Raw genomic sequence first — 16,872 nt, forward strand, 5'->3', positions numbered from 1 at the left:
TCCTGAACACCGAGCACACCTCTACGGGGGGAGACCACACCTGAAGTCACATCCCTAATTGGTTGTTTTATTTGCTTTCATCAGAAAGCTCTGCTGACTACATCAAGCAAAAGTTAGCTGTTTAACTTCCTAGAAACAAGCCAGTTACCCAGCACTGTGGCAGAGTCAGTTAATCCAAGACACATTTTTATGCAAACCTCAAGTTATAACCCACATATGGTGGCAGATCATTATCCTAAGACTCTAAATTGAACCAGTTATATAGTTGGAGGTGGATCTATCATAACCTGGAAAACTTTGCTTTTACTGGTCTATTTTAACAAGTGTAGGGAGGAAATAAAACTCAAAAAGCATAAACTGTTTTACATTTTGAATTGAACTTTGATAAAAATGGAAATACTCCAACATAAAGAAATACTGGCAAAGAAGGAAGGAAAGATGCAGACAGAAATAAAGGAGAAAATGTGGAAATAAAAAGGTTCTGTTACTGCCTGTACATTTCCTGATTTAGTTAAGTGGAAAAGGCAGGATACACAATTATGTAGAGATATGACCCCAATGAGAGAGACAGACAGACAAAGAGAGAGGCGCGGAAAGGCAGAGACAGACAGACAGAGGCAAAAGACTAAAATGAAATGGATCAAGATAGACTTCAGGGATCATCCCTGAGAACTGGGATTACAGATAACTTTCATTTTGTCTTTGGGCCTTTTGTGTTTTCCAGACTCTCTATAATGAGCATATTTTTCTTTAACAATAAAAGTCAATAAAATATTTTTCTTAATATTTCTGATTCAAAATGCAATGATCTTTAAACTTTGAGCACATGAGCTGACAGACTTCAGGGCTGTTAAAGGTAGAGTTTCTACCTGTACTAGTGTGTCCTGCTCCCCGCCCAACACCCCCACAAACCCAAAGGAATGGTGAGCACGCACACACACTCCCACACATTTTGTATACAGCTCACAGATAGATATAAAGACTTTTCCAGCCTAAACATATTTTAACAGTTCCAATGCCCCAGGCTGCAGTAACAGATGGCAAAAAAAAGTGTTCTTTAGTGCTGACCTCTTGCAAATTATTACCATCCCCATCAGCGGACACCGTCTGTAAGGTCAGTTCCAACTTTCCATGATGCGTTGCTTTATACCCTATGTGTGCCACATAATGTGAGCTTTTACACAGTGGGAGCTGATGTGCCGTGTGGAAGCCTGGCTTTGGCTTTAACTGCGCTGGTTGTTTCAGCAGCTCTGATCTCTAGATCCTAAACTATTTCAGTGCCTGGAACAGCTAGGGAGGGGAAAGCATGCAGAAATTTGCTCTGGGCATCTGTTCCCTCCACATCATGAAGCTGGCTTGATCTCCTCCACAAACCTTTTTGTTTCCTTGGCATTTGTCCTTTGGATCACTTTGTGGCTAAAAGATACCCTCCAAGACAGATTCCAGAGAGTTATCCTGGCCTGCTGCCTAAAATTATTCACTCCACTTGTTCCTCTACTTGAAAACCTTTGAATTAGGGGTTTACTTAGAACAAGAGCCTTTCCACAGAAAATCAAATGCCTCTAAAAGGGTTCTGAGCTAACCGTCATTCAGATCTGAACGTAAACCTATTTGATCAGATTGCTTTCCCTCTAACACCTAAGCAGCTAGATTGAGAAATGGAAATTATGATGAAATACAAAGGGAGCTAAGTAGCAGGTAGGGATGGAGGGACGCAGCTTGAAGATAATGGCACAGATGGGCAGGCTGCCCTGAGGGCTGAGGGAAGAGGCACATGCAGGTATTTGGGGAGCAGCAGAGGCAGCCCTCCGCTCTCCTCAAACCTCCAGTCCTCCCTCCCTGCCCCACTCTCAGAGGATGACTTCTTCTTCCACGTGAATTCCTCAACTTCTTGCCACCAACCCCACCAGCTCTGAACCCCCTGCACTGCTCCAAGCCTCCTCTCCTCCCATCTGGGCTCCTTCCTCCTCTGCCTGCTGGACCCCACTTCTGCTGCCTACCCAGCTGCATTCCCTACCCATCCCCCCAGCATCTTCAACTTTTCTCTCTTCTTTGGCTCCTTCAATCTGTCTTCCCACCTCAGCTAATCAACCCACCCACCAACCACCCAACCAACCAATCAACACTAAACGCTTTCCCAAAACCCACCGCCCACTCCTGCTGTGCCTCTGCTCAGCCACGTCTGGGAAGAGCTGCTTGCACCCCTGCTGTCCACATCCTTGCCTTCCCTCTCTCCTAGCCTGTCGTTTCTCTTCTGCTCATTTCCCACTATGAAACTGCTCAAATCGCTGGTGACATTGTGACGAAAGCAATGGTTCTTGGCTGGCTTACCCAGGCAGCGCCCTTTGTCCCACACCTCAACCGAAACACCAGCCACACAGCCTTGTGTGCACCCATCCTTGTGTGCACCCATCCTGGCATCCTTTCCACCATGGATAATGATATTTTTCTATGAGAAAATATATTCTTTCTTCTTAACACTGATTTTAAAATGAGGTTTTGAAACGTTTTAAGTTGAGGACTATCTCTACCTATGTAAATACGGGTCACTCAGCACAAATACATGCTAGGTTGGTTCTCCCAAGTCAAATAAATAACCTTGCCACAGGATCACTCTTAAAAGCAATTTGGTTTTGTCTTAGTTTTTGTTTTCCCTTTTGGAGTCTAACTTCGCAAAAGAGAAATGTTCAATTCCAATATTGTCATTTTGAAAAATTGTTTCTAAAGCTCTGAAATGCTCAATAGTTTTTCCTTTTGCTTTGGCTGAGTATGCTGATTTTATAGGTCCAAATACATATTCTTTGATCCTTTAATTAATGCTTGTGGCTAAATTATGAGCGAAAGAAATATTTTAATAAGTTTATACAAATGAGTCATATGATCCCCCCAACTGCAGCCACGATACACAACACCCTGTGCTGTAGGACATCTGTTTGTCTCCTTCCAAAAGTTCAGAAAAGGATTTTAAGAGCAAGTTGGAAATAGCAGAGCTACACTCACCACTGTGTTGGCAAGAGGGCTGGGCCCTTTCCTCCGGGGCCACGGCATCACAGGACAGCAGCTCTCCTCTGCTAAGCTGTATCGTGCCTCTTCAAATCAGCAATAGGGACAGAGGACAGCATGGCATCTTTTCACCGAAGAAAGGTATTCACTGTGGGAATAAGAGAAGTGTAAAGAGACTGGAGGGAGTAAGTGGCCTGTGGGTAGACAAATTATTCTGGCTCTGTCCCCACCATTGGGTAAGGTTTGTTCTTGGCATCACATTTGTTCTCTTCCTCCCAACAGAACTTTCAAGAAAGTGCCTCATCACATTGTGCAGATGAACATGGCCGGTTCGCCCCAACTTTGGGGCTGCTCTGTGAGCACTTTTGTTTCTCCTTTATTTTTCATGCTCATTTTGCATGGGCTTGCTCTTGACCTGACCTTGCTTCCCATCTTCATTTTGTCCTCTGGGGGGACAACTCTCTGGAATACAGGTTGGAGTCTGGGACTCTGCCTATTTCTCTGTGTCCCTGGGATTTCCCTCCTTCATTCCGTAGATCTGTGCTAGAGGTTTCTCTGTAACCCCCACCATCCACGGATCCCGAAGGAAAGCATCCTGTCCCCTTTATTCTAGGGAGGAGTGGCTCTTCCTGTCTTCCGCAGCACCCCCACCCCCGCATGGTGCTGAGGACATATTATGTGTCCCATCAATATTTCAGTCAGTTCTACTCTGTCTTGGTCAGGGACCAGCAGCCTCAGTCTCACCTTTGAGCTGATGAGAAATGCAAATTCTCAGGCCTTGTGTTTAACCTATGGAAGCAGGATCCCTGAGGGTGGGGCCCAGGAGTCCGTGTTAACAAGCTCTCCAGGTGATTCCTATACAGAATGAGGCCCACTCAGCTGACAGCTGTGCGAAAGAAGGGCCATGAAAAAAGATTATTCATTCGCCTTCCAGGGGAAGGGAATCAAACACCCAGGCAGCAGGTTACAAGGCTCTCCTGAGGCCCTCAAAGACAATTTTCTGAAATCAGCAGCAAGGATTAAAGACCAAGATTTCCCAGCTGTGAGTTTTCTCTTGAAAGTCCCCAAGTTTCGTTTTTGTTCCTCCACTGCACTCCTTGCTCCGTAACTACTCTGCAGAAACCAGTCTGATATGCTCATTGTCTGGCCAAGCCATGTTCTCATTCTCTGCCTTTGCCCATTTGTGGGTTCCCGACTCTCCAGCCATGGAGAGCTGACCACACCCTATTCCAAGGCTTGGCTCTACCAGCAAACAGATATTTACTGAGCACTTGATCATGATATGTGCAAGGTTTCATTAACCATCCTGCTCCCCTCCCAAACCTCTTCTGCCCACTGTGGAACCATGGCCTGCTGATCGCCTGACCCACGGCAGGGCACTCAGGCACCGAAACTTAGGTGAGAGCTGAGGCCCCTGAGAAGTCTCTGCTCTCGTGACTTTCAAACCGTTTAGTAAAGTAACCAGATTAGAACACCTACACAGAAAATGAGACAGGGCAGTATTTTATTAGCATGAATGCATTTTGAAGTTAAAATGAAGTTAAATTGTAGGTTAAGCAATGAGTATAATAAGGCTATTTTGACCCCCCAAACTGAAGTTAGGTGGATAAGAGCAGTCTGGTCTGCTTCTGCATCCAGTTTATTTCTGGATTAGTTGTACAATATAGAGGGGGAAAAATATCCTCATTCAGATAAGTAGTTGCACATGGTAACAGTTGTTTTTCTTAAAGATAACTTTCCTTGCAACCTCAAGATACTCTTCAATTAGACAGATGGCAGAACGGCTTTATCCCAAGGTTTACCCACAAAGTGGTGTTTAGATGGCATTATAATGAACACTTTGGCAGTCTTAGGTCAAAAATTGGCACATGTCATATTTGATTGTCTCTTTTTTATATAAGTTGGAAAAAATTTTAATGCAATTTAAATCAAATGTCAGTGGAAATCCTAAGAACATTTGCAGTCCTCAAGGCTCTATAAAGCACGAGTCAGTCACTTCACAGATGAGACACCAGGATGAGAGCGTGAAGTCACGAACTCAGGTCCCCGTGGCCTTTTGATGTCAGAGCTGGCTGCATCTCATGTCACCCGACTCCTGCTTTTCTTCTTTTTTTTTTTTTTTTTTCTGCTTTTCTTCTGTGTTTTGAATGGGACATCCAAGTTCCTGCATGTAGATTCCAAGTGCCTTTTGCTCAGAGCTGAATCTTCCAGAGCAGGGGCTCTGTTTATCCTGCCTAAATGGATTACAGGATGGAAATTCCCCAGAGCCATCTCTCATCTTCTTTTGGACGGTGCCGGGCAAGAATGAAGATCTGCTAAGTGACTCTTCCTCCTCTTCCTGGGGTCTGCCGTGGGTTGGCACACGCAGTCCTCTTAGAATAATACGGTTTGCCTTTCAGCGTCGGCCAGGGTTTGGCACGCTGACCGAGCTCTGCACAGCTTTTCTTTCATCAGGCCTAGTCCCAGAAAGCACTTGCTCATTTAGATGAACTGCATCTGGCATGTGCTCAGCCTAGCTAACAAAGATATTATTTTAGCAGTGCAGGGGCCAGGGAGACGGGGCAAAGAAATGGCGGGGCCTTGGAGGAAAAGCAGATCACTCCTGGCCTCTACAGATGGCCTCAGATGTCACAGGTGGCAGCTCCCAGAGCCCTTCTAGCTCCCAGAGCTTCTCCTAGCAGCTCACTGTTTCAAGACCAGCACCCTGGGGAGAAAGCCACAACAGGGTGAGGGCAGAGGTTTCTTGGAGAAAAATGGAACTGCTTTAGCAGGCGTACGGCTTCACGAAGAAATGTGGAGAGACTTTTTCTCTCTCCTTTTACCTCAGAGAACGGGCAGCAGCTCTTCCTGCAGAACCTGCCGTGACCTGGGGATGGGGTCTCCCTCTGCTTGGAGCTGAAACTCTGCCCACGCCACACAACTGTGGAAATTAAACAGGTGTCAGGCGTGTCTGTCATCAGGCGAGAGAAATTCAGTCATGTAGGCTCCAAACAGCTCACCCAGTAAAGTGCCTCCCCTCTCCTAGCAACTTGCCGTGCTTGGACTTTCCACCTACTTTTGCAAGGTGGAATTTAATTTATATATATATACACACACACACACACATATATACACATATATATATGTATATACATACACACACACACACATATATATATATGAGGGCCCTGTCAGTAAAACCAAAAGAGCTGGAACACAGAGGTTTAGCTGACATTAATCCCTCTAACTGCCCCACTTTATGAGGAAAACCGGCCCAGGACTGATTGTGATTTATTCTTTACTTCCTCTTAGAATTATAATCAAATGGAATGCTTTAATATTTTTGTCTCTCACAAAAAAAGTCATAAATCTAAGAAGGCTGCATGCTGTTATGTTCAGGCCTAAAATATTCATCCCGCAGAAGGCACAGCTTGTTGCTTCCCCAGGATCCATCCTCTTCCTCCTTGCCAGAAGAAGCGACCGGCAGTGTGCTCAGGTGAAAACACTCCTACCCCGACCCTCTTGGGTGCGTGGAGCAGCCATGCCACCCAGTTCTGGCTCGTGATCTGTAAGCAAAGTCTATGGGATGCGGCTTTTGGCAAAAGTGGACAGACTCGGATGATATGGGAAATTTGCACGTCCCTTTTTCTGTCTTCCTCTTGGTCGGAATGATGACTGGAGGCAGAGCAGCCACTGCAATCATGAGGATGAAACACTCATGCTAAGATTGGTGACATAAGCAGCTCCAGGGGGTGTGGGTCCTTGATGACTACCTTAAACAGTTGAACAGCCACTGACTGCCTGCCTCAAAACTTTTTCTAAGCTGAGCAAAATAAAACCCATTTGGTTAAGACTTCGGGTTTCTCTTAAAGGCAGCTAAATGCAATTCTAACCAATACCCTTTCAAAACACAAACTTCACACCATCACTTTAGGCTAAGGAATGCTGCTGTCCAGCTGGTAGACAGAACAGAAATCTCTTTTTCCATTTCATACCGTGAGGAAACTGGGGGCAGTGGGAAAGGATAAAGTGAGTAACTTTCCTCTTGCTGAATCAAATTCTACCTTGCAGCCCTTAACTCCTTGTAGCATTTGGGCCATTGGCTACTTCTTCCTCCTTGAAATTTCCTCCTTCCTCACATCTGTGATACCCCTTCCATGCTTTTCCCTCATCTTGTTGGCCCATTTTCTGGTCTCTCATGGGTCCCTCTTCTTCTGCCTGCCCCTTAAATGCAGTTGTCTCCCAGGGTTTTCCTTTTCTTAGCATCTCACACTCACATGAGGGGTGACCTTATGTCTACCCACGCCATGGACATTGGAACAAGGTGTCTACTATGGACTACTAAGAGGAAGACAGCAGCTCCCAAGACAAGATGTGCTATTTGATTCCACTTCTGAATGTGGAAGAGAAGACTATATGCATAGAAAAAATATCTGAAAGGCTATATAAACAATATGTTAACAGTGGACAGGAGGTGGAGTTATGGATTTAAAATCTTTAATTCAAATACAAAATTAACCCTTTAGAACCCTCCTACACTGTTGGTGGGAATGTAGCCATTATGGGAAACTATGAAGATTCCTCAAAAAACTAAAAATAGACTTATTCTATGACCCATCAATCACATTCCTGGACATATATCTGGAGGGAACTCTAATTTGAAGATACATGCACCCCAATGTTCATAGAAGCACTATTAATAATAGCCAAGACATAGAAACAACCTAAATGCCCATCGACTGATGACTGGATAAAGAAGTTGTGCTATATTTACACAATGGAATACTACTCACCCATAAAAAAGAATAAAAGAATGCCATTGCAGCAACACAGATAGACATGGAGATCATCATTCTAAGTGAAGGAAGCCAGAAAGAAAAAGAAAAATACCATACAATATCACTCATATGTGGAATCTAAAAAAAGATGAAAAAGACACTAATGAACTTATCTACAAAACAGAAACAGACTTATAGACATAGAAAACAAACTTATGGTTACCAGAGGGGAAGGGGGCAGGAAGGGATAAATTGGGAGTTCAAGATTTGCAGATACTACTATATATAAAATAGATATACAAGTTTCTTTTATATAGCACAGGGAACTATATCCAATATCTTGTAGTAACTTACAATGAAAAAGAATATGAAAACGAATATCTATATCTGTATATATGACTGAAACATTATGCTGTACACCAGAAATTGACACAACATTGTAAACTGGCTATACTGCAATTAAAAAAAGATACCTGGTTACAAACTAAAAAAATAAAAATAAAATAAAATAAACCCTTTACTTCCTCAGGCTTGAGAGGGAGTAGAAATTGTTTCAATAGATTTTCAGTAACTTCCAAATTATTTTTCCATTTTTACTCCACAGGTACTTTCTCATTCTTTAGGTAGTCATTTATTCATTCGGTGAGTATCACGTGTGTGAGGTGCATTGGAAAATCAAGCCCTAATAAACAAAAAACAAGAGTAAGATGGTAGCTTTAAACTTAATCATATCTATAACTACATTAATTGTCACAAGTCGGAATAGACCACAGAGAGGCTCAAGGGAAACTTCTAGGGAAATGAAACCATCCTATATTATGATTGCTATGGTAGTTATATGACTGCATACATTTTGTAAAGATCATCAATTTGTAAACTTAAAAGTGGTTTATTGTAAGTGAATTATGTCTCAAAGATGCTGAGCAGAAAAAGAAATACATCTTTCAGTTGAGAATTCGGCAAGAAGGGGATGTCAAAGGAAGTCGTCCTGAGATCTATTTAAAACAGATGTTCAACATCTCAGAATAGGTTTTTAATTAGCATCTTTCCCACTTTTAATAAAGTATCCATATTTTCTTTTAAAAACAAACAAAATAACCAAAAACCAAACCCTAAGTGTGAGGTACTCTCCTTTAAAACAAATGGGGTATGTACTATTTCATTTTTAAGTTGGCAGAGAAAGGGCCGAATCACATTGAAGGGATGTTCCGGGTAGAGCACAATACATGCTACACGGCAGCTCCCCCTGGCCCCTTTCCTGACTAAGCACCAGGCATTACATCCAGACCCCAGGCTGATTGCTGCTCTGGTCCCAGGAGACTTCCCTGGACTGGGTCTCTGCCCCCAGCATCTGCTGGACCTGTCTTCTTTGGACACTATGAAGTGACAGCCTCAGGATGTTTTCCAGCTTCTCTGATTAGCTCTAAGCATTCCAAAGTGAAAAGTTTATAAAAAATTAAAAACAAAAAGCCCACCATACAAATGTATGCTCTAATTAGAGCTTTTCTAGCTCTAACTTTGCACTTGCAAAAATAACCAAATGACGTAAGACAACTCTTGTCTACACACAGAGTTGGATGTGATGGTGAGCAGCCTCACTCCCATCACCAAACCTACAAACCCCATGGCTTCTGAGCTGGTGCCTCCCAACTCCCCTCCCAGGACAGCGAAAGAAGCTGCCTTCTCCTTTTATGACAAATCCTGCTCTTGTTCTCTGGATTCTGGCTTCTTGCCTCTTCACAAATCTCTCTCTCCTTGATCAACCTCTTTCTCTCCTATGTCTTCAACCTGTTTCTCTATACTTCTTTCTCATCAGCATTTACATTGACACTCTCTGAAAGTCTCTTCTGATTGGGGAAGCATACTAAATGGATTGATTGTGCTATAAATTTTGGATGAGGTTGGAGCTCTGGGCTGTTCAGGCTGCATCTTCTCCCTCTAAAAAAGCGCCGGGTCTTCTGGGGATCGTAGGCCCATTAGCAGATTGCCTTTTTACTGAACATTCTGAAACATGTTTTCAATTCTGAGGTCTCCCTTCAGTTGCTGGCACCGGACCACTCCCTTGTGGATAAGCACTTGGCTTCTCTGTAAAGGCCTTTGGTTCCTCACATTTGCAATGCAGTTCCCCACCCGCGGTTGAGCAGTTGCTGATGGACCCAATGGATGGGAACAGAAGCTGCGGGCAGGCACTGTGTGTGGCACAGCGTGTCCTCCACCCGGACGTTTCCTTAAAACTGTGTCTTCAAGACATGTTGGCTCCATCCACTGCCAATCCTTCAATGGGGGCAGGTGGGGCGTGGGTCTGTGTTATCTCATTCCCTTTAAATGGGGGCCTCTTATATCTGTGTTTATGTCTAAAAAACTAGAACACATCCATGGTGCATAAGTGGGAAGTATTTGGAAAACTTCATACAAGTTATTTCCATGTTCTGAATATAAATGTCCATTAGCATTTTTCTTATCCATCCTTTGGAATTAAAGACTAATTTTTTTCACTTGATGAGTGTGAAGGAAGTCAGATACATGTCCACAAAATCTCTTTCATTTACCTGGAATCAGAATCACAGGCCGGCAGGAACTCATCAGCCATTGAACAGTGTGAAACTGTGGCACCTAAGGAGGGCTTGACTCAGGGGATTCGTTTGGGGGCTTTCGGGTGGGCAGGAGTAAGAATTTGGGTTAGAAGTTGGCCAAGCTACAGGGCTTTTAAAGAATCTAGCATGACCTCAATTTCCCAGCGGCCTGTTTTCAAGTGTCATCCAAAAGCTGGAAACTTAAATGTAACTGTTGAGCCTCCCAGCCACCATGACCACGGGCTGTTCCCCATCCCGCCCACCCTGTGCCCAAGGCTGAGGTCACCACAGCAAGAGGCGGCCAGCTTCCATGGGGCTTCCGTGATTTTGGTTCCTGAGGTTGGCACCAAGGTTTTCAAAAGTGTGAGTGCTCATTCCCCTGTCCCCTCGTCGGCACAGTACCCCCTACCCCGCACTGTACCGGATCTCCTGGGCACCACTGCCCTGCCCCCACTGAAGGATGCCAACCCCACAGTCCTGGCAAATCCTGCCTGAGCTGTTCTGCTAACGTGTTTAGTTGTGTTGACTGTCAAGGCAGAGGTCTGAGAAAACAATTAGCTTTGAAAGACACCAGGAGAGGCCTGAGTGAAGACCCCTGCAGTCTGTTACAGAGAGGTGACAGCTTTGGACAGCATGCTTGTTTATCTGTGCCTCAGGTCAGTGTGTGCGTGTGTGTCTGTGTGTGATCTTATTACATTTGCCCAGAGGTGAGTATGGGCTTTGCTGATAAGTGATTTTGACTTTGCGGGTATTTGACTTTGAGGGTGTGTGCATAATAACCTCTGGTATCTGTTTGTCCAGGTTAAAGGGAACATATCAGTGTCTGATTGCACACATCATTGTTTTTTGCTTTTATTGAGGAGGTATAGTTGATTTACGCTGTTGTGTTGATCTCTGATGTACAGCATAGTGATTCATTCACACATATTTTCGTATTCTTTTTCCTTATAGGCTGTTACAAGGTATTGACTATATGTCCGTGTGCTATACAGTAGGACCTTGCTGTTAATCTGTTTTATATAGAGTAGTTAGTATCTACGAATCCCGACCTCCAAATTTATTTGACCCCTTCCTGAGGCAGCTCTGTTTATTGGGAAGGGAAAGCAGCTCCTGGTGTCTTTTACTGGGCGCTCTCTGATCTTTGCAAATTCTCCCTTCTGCTTCAAACTGCCAAAGTCCTCTTTTGTTCTGACTCCAGCAGGGGGATGGACGTGCTCTGTTTCAATAGTGAAAAACCCTGTTGGTTCTAGCGCTCCCTACTGCCTGTTTCCCAGATGAAATTTCCTTGGGGCAGAAGGAAAGAAGAATCAGCCTCCCCTGGCTACATGTATCAACATGACACTTAAACCCAGAGCTAAAAGGAATCCTTGAACGCTTGCAGGCTTGTGCACTGACCTACAAAGTCAAACCCACGCACATTTTCTGATTAATCACTTGTGTGGAGTAACTTTAATACTTTAAAAACATGAAAGAAACAAAGAAATAAAATCCTTTGCAGTCCTGGCTACCTACAGAGATTTTACTAAGATTCTGGTGAGAGTTACCTTCCTCTAATCACATTGAGGGTTTTTGTTTGTTTGTTTTTCTTTTTTGGTAAAGAAATGCTGGCAACTGAGGATTTTTGCAGACAGAATTCAGAAGGAGGGAAGTATTTAGTGATGGCACGACTCTGAGTCCAGCATAGCATTCATGGAACGACTGCCCCATTGGGTCAGCATGGAGACAGAGGGGCAGCATTTATCAAATCTGAAAGCTGAGGGTGAGGGGGGGTCCCAAGCAGAGGAGGCTGACACCACTGGTCTACGCAAGTGACAGCCACTCTGCAAATATTAGGTGGTAAGTGGGCTGCTCTAGAACTGAAGGAGGAAGAATATGAGGAAACACAAGGGTGGCTGAGAGTGTTGCACATTCCAGAAGAGGGCTGGGGAGGGAAGGGTTTTTGGCAGAACCATAGGTCCTAACCCAGTCCTGCTGGTTTAGATGAGAAGTGGGTTTTCTATAGAAGCTGGCCTTCCAGGGGTGGGAGACAAGAGAGAGAACAGAATCCTTAGCAAAAAGCGGTACCTGACCTCAGTGCTGCTCAGTCTAGGGGGAGCTGCAGAGCAGGGGTGGGACGTGGTCCCTGAAATGAAAAACTGCCCAGTAGCCACAGCCTGGGTGGAACCCAAGAAGCCACTTGGCCCATGAAACGGTTCCTCTTCCTGCCTGCCACGCCAAGGGGATTCTCTTCCTATGTAACATAGTAAATTCCCCTGTAATCTCACAATGCAGGTAACAGCCTGGCCCCAGTGAGAAATAGCTGGCTTCATGTTTTCCCCAGTACGATTTCCTGTACATCCAGCGAGGAGCCCTGCCCACTCCCCTGCAGGGCTCGGGAGCCGAGCCGAGAAGGAAAAAACAAGGCTGATTCATGTTTGTGATTAACTTCTCACCTAATGCTGTAATCCCATACGTAGCACTGGCCCAGCTGTCAGTGCTGGGCTGGGAACCCAGCTCTCAGCGGAAGGGCGGGGGACTGCGGGTTCTGCACCATCCTGGGCTCCAGCCACCCTGCCATCCCCATGCTCTGCAGGCTGCATCTCAGATGTCACCTCCTTCAGGGATCCCTTTTTCAACCTCCACCATCAGACCTTTCCCTCCAGATTACCCTGTGCCATTTAAACATTTTTTGCAGCTCGGTAGTACTTGCCTTCTCTGTAAACTTTCTCAGGTGCCAAGCCCGATGCCAGGCAAAGGTTGAGGACTCAGTGACACACAATGAAATGAACCGAACACCGCAGGATGACTGGCCTTGCTTGGAAAACTGCACTGGACAGAAAAGAAGCCCAAAGCAAATTCTGGCCACTCTCGTCTGCAACTCAGCCAGCCTAGCGGGCAGCACAGATGTGACCTCCCCCTGCTTTTCTCAACAATAATCCCAGCCCCTTGTTATGATAAACTACTTGCTCCTTGCTCGGCAGTACATTCAGGAACTGGATTGCCGCCAAGGAAAACTCAGGAGCAGTGGTAGGACTATTGAAATAAATTCATGGCCTATGATAAATACAGGAAAAACAGGGCTGGTTAATAAGCCTATCTGCCAACAAAATCACATGGTTATTTAATAGGAGGAGTTTTTACATAAATGTGTATAATTTTAAGTAATAAGGCTGATTTTTTTTTTCAAACAAGCAATTCACAGTCTATTTAGCCAAGTAGATATCAAGCCAAGTGCCTCCAAAGCTGATATCAATACTGAGGGAAGCTCTGACTGCTTGAAACAGCTCTATTCCTCTTTTCAGACGTCTTCAGAGCTAGTCCAGGAGGAATACTAGATACATTACTTGATAACTATGCTTTTTGGTTTCAAGTCCCAAATGGTTTCACCCAACTTGATAGCTGGCCTGATCCACCAGACTTGGCTCTGAATTATTTTTGACAATTTCCCAAACTTAAATCCACCCTCAAAAAAGTAAATCTTTGCTACTCCTCAGGCACGCAAAAGAAGGTACTCTAAGTTCTGGAGTTCCAGAGAGTGATTTCAAAACTGTTCTGAGCAAGAAAAATGTCAGTGTCAACCTCACAGGTGACCACTGCAAATATGCATGTTCCGACTTCTTTTTGAAGATCTGTCATGTCATTTTAGAATCAGAGTTCATACTTACCCATTCTGTGCAAAATGTCATCAGGTTCGGTTTGCACAACATAGTTGACCTGGATCAAGGAATTTAAACTTTGAATACCAGACCAGCTATGACATTTGGATCAGTGGGAGCCTTTGCAAATCCATATGAAAACCTGAGTGGCCCACACGGGTGTTTCACCAGCTGGCCACCCTGCAGGAGGCGCATGGAGTGAAATAACTAAAAGCAGCCTCTTTACTTCTAACCTGGCATAAATCACCCTGATTCAATTTCAAGGGGGCGGGGTGGGTTCATGGGAGTGACGACTGGGCCAGCCCCAGCATTAAGTGGCCAGCTGAGAACCTTGGTGTCCTCTGTGTAGTGTTTAGGGCTGGTTTTTGCCAGGACAGTGGAATGCATGACCCACTTCCAGATGAGAGTCCAAACACTCCCAGCACTAACTCTGTGCTTAATGCAAATCAAACCCCAAAAGCCTGGTTAGGAGGGAGAAGAGCTCTGCTGGGCTACACACCTTGGAGATGAGCTGGGCAGAAATTTCTGTTACCCAGGACTTAATTCCTGTTGCCTGAGGAAGTCCATCTCTTTTTTTCCTTCTCCCTCTTCCTCCTAAGAGCGGTAAGTGAATGAAAGGACAGTGATTTACTGTGTAAATCCCCATTTGTTTGGGAAGCTTGTAAAGCTGAAGATCTGCTTCCCCAACCCTCAGCTACACCTAAGGCCACGGAGTGAACTCTCATTTCTCAGGCAAGCCCAGGACACCCCCAGCCCGTCAAGCCTGCCGGTGCCCTGTTTCAGGTGTCCACTTTCTAGACTGAAGGAGACATGGGGTTGACCTGCCTCTGGACTTTCTGGCTCCAGCTTGTACAGCCTGGATGTGTCATTGCCAAAGAGCAAGGACCACCCCCCAGAGGAAGGAGCCAGCTGGGTTCTTCCCTCGCTGCAGGGGGCTGTGTCAGCACAGAGCTGCAGAAAGGGCAAGGCAGAGGAGAGAAGAGGAGAGAGTTGTGGTCTACACCCAAAGTGGCCTTGGCCATGAAACCCATAAAAGGGAATAAGAGCTTTTTGGAAGCTCCAGTGGCCCATAACTTGCACTATAACACAGCCAGGTCCATGGCAGGTCTGAGGTAGCAATCCTGTTGCCTCAGGATCTTTAGGGATGATCTTCAGGGATGTTACTGAGATTCTTACCTCTGTGCGGAGTCCATGGGTCACTGGGGAACGGAAGGGACTGTGGCCCTTGAGGGGCTCCCATTAGCCTTAGGATGGTTTTAAGAGCTTGGATTCTGAAGCCAAACTGCCTGGGTTAGAATCTGGGCCCTGACACAGACAGCTGTGTGGCTTTGGGCAGCTTAACTTTTCTGTGCTCAATTCCTTTTCTTTAGAAGGGTATAAAAACAGTACCTTCCATGTAGGGTCACCGTGAGGATTCAATGATTGAATATATATCCAGGCTTAGAACAGTGTTGGCCACAAAGACTGTACTATATGAGGGAAGGTTAACCATTATTACTTGGAGACATAAGACCCATGTCAGAAGTCAGAACCCATAAGGACAAGGCCGTCTGTGAGGCTGTGCCGGGAAGATGTTTTGGGGTTGGAGAAAAACCAAGATGCTCTGTGGGGTTGATGCAGGCAGGATGGGCTTCTAGGGAGAGGTGGGGCCTGAGTCAGGACACTGAGGCATGGTTTACTTTGACCCTTTTCCTCGAACCTAGGCTGATCACCCATGAATATGGGGCCACTACCCCCAATAAGGGCCTCCGGTATCTTTTCCTAAGTCCTCAATGAAAGCCGGGGACCTCCCCGCTCTGCTGCTCACCTCCTGGCCTGGTCTTTTGGCTTCCTCTGTGATTTCTGTGCTTGTCCACATACTGTTGAATCAGATGAGAGATTTCAGTTCAGGCCAACAAAGTTTAGGACAGTTCTATTCCACGTAAGAAGCTGGGGCAACACAAGTGAGCATCCAACAATGTCCACGTTGTCCTCAAGGAGCTGCCCAGTCTATTGACAGACAAAGAAACAGTTTTCTAAGTCAGTGTGTTGAGACTGGTTGTTCTGGGAGGAGGAGGAGGAGGGGGGCTTGGTCCAGGGGCAGAGAGTCAGCACCTCTTCAAGGGTGACTTCAAAGGAAGAGTCAGAGCCAGGGGGCCGAGGTGGGGTGCAGAGGCACCAGCAGTCCGAACAGAAGGAAGGGCGTGAAGTTTGGTTTGGACCCTTACACTCTGCAAGCACCACGTGGGACTTTCTCTTTGTCTCCCTCTTCCTCCAGCTGCTCTGAAATGCCCCAGGATCTGCCCAGGGCCTGAGGAAGAGTGCCTGGAGTTGGCCTGAGCTCACGGGGCCTCTGGTTGGGCCTGCTCCTGACCGGGTGGGTGGATGGGAGCAAAGTCTGCAACAGGAAGGTGAGTGGAGCTGTGGGCACAGCACTAGCTTTCAAGCCGGGTCCCTCCTGTCCGTTAGTTCTGTCATCTGGAGCAGGATGCTTTGCTTTTCTCAAATTTCGATGACAAAACAGGCAGACTAATACCTAGTAGAGTGGTTATGAGAACTGACCGAGGAATACATACCTGAGGAATACCTAATAAGCCCCTACTGTGTGACGGCCAGAAGGGATTGTCAAGGTCCCAGCCCCACTCTCTCCTTCTGCTGTCTCTGTTTATGATACCGAATGGCTAGCAAAGAAATCAAGGAACTCAAAACTCCTCCCTTTAAAATAGCTTTCAAAAAGAAGGCACTGTCTGTCAAAGTTTAGGCATGATGGTGTTGGTCTTTACCCGGGTAAGAGCCCGGCTGGGCTTAGCTGCACAGGCTTTGCCAGAGGGTCCCACTGCCATGGGAGGCTGGCCCCTGGCGTAGAGAAGGGGCCTGCAAGCTGGGGGTTAGATTTCCTGCTTAGATAGAGAAGGTGGCCAATTA

Source organism: Camelus bactrianus, chromosome 3, assembly GCF_048773025.1.
Source record: "Camelus bactrianus isolate YW-2024 breed Bactrian camel chromosome 3, ASM4877302v1, whole genome shotgun sequence".
Classification (NCBI taxonomy): Eukaryota; Metazoa; Chordata; class Mammalia; order Artiodactyla; family Camelidae; genus Camelus; species Camelus bactrianus.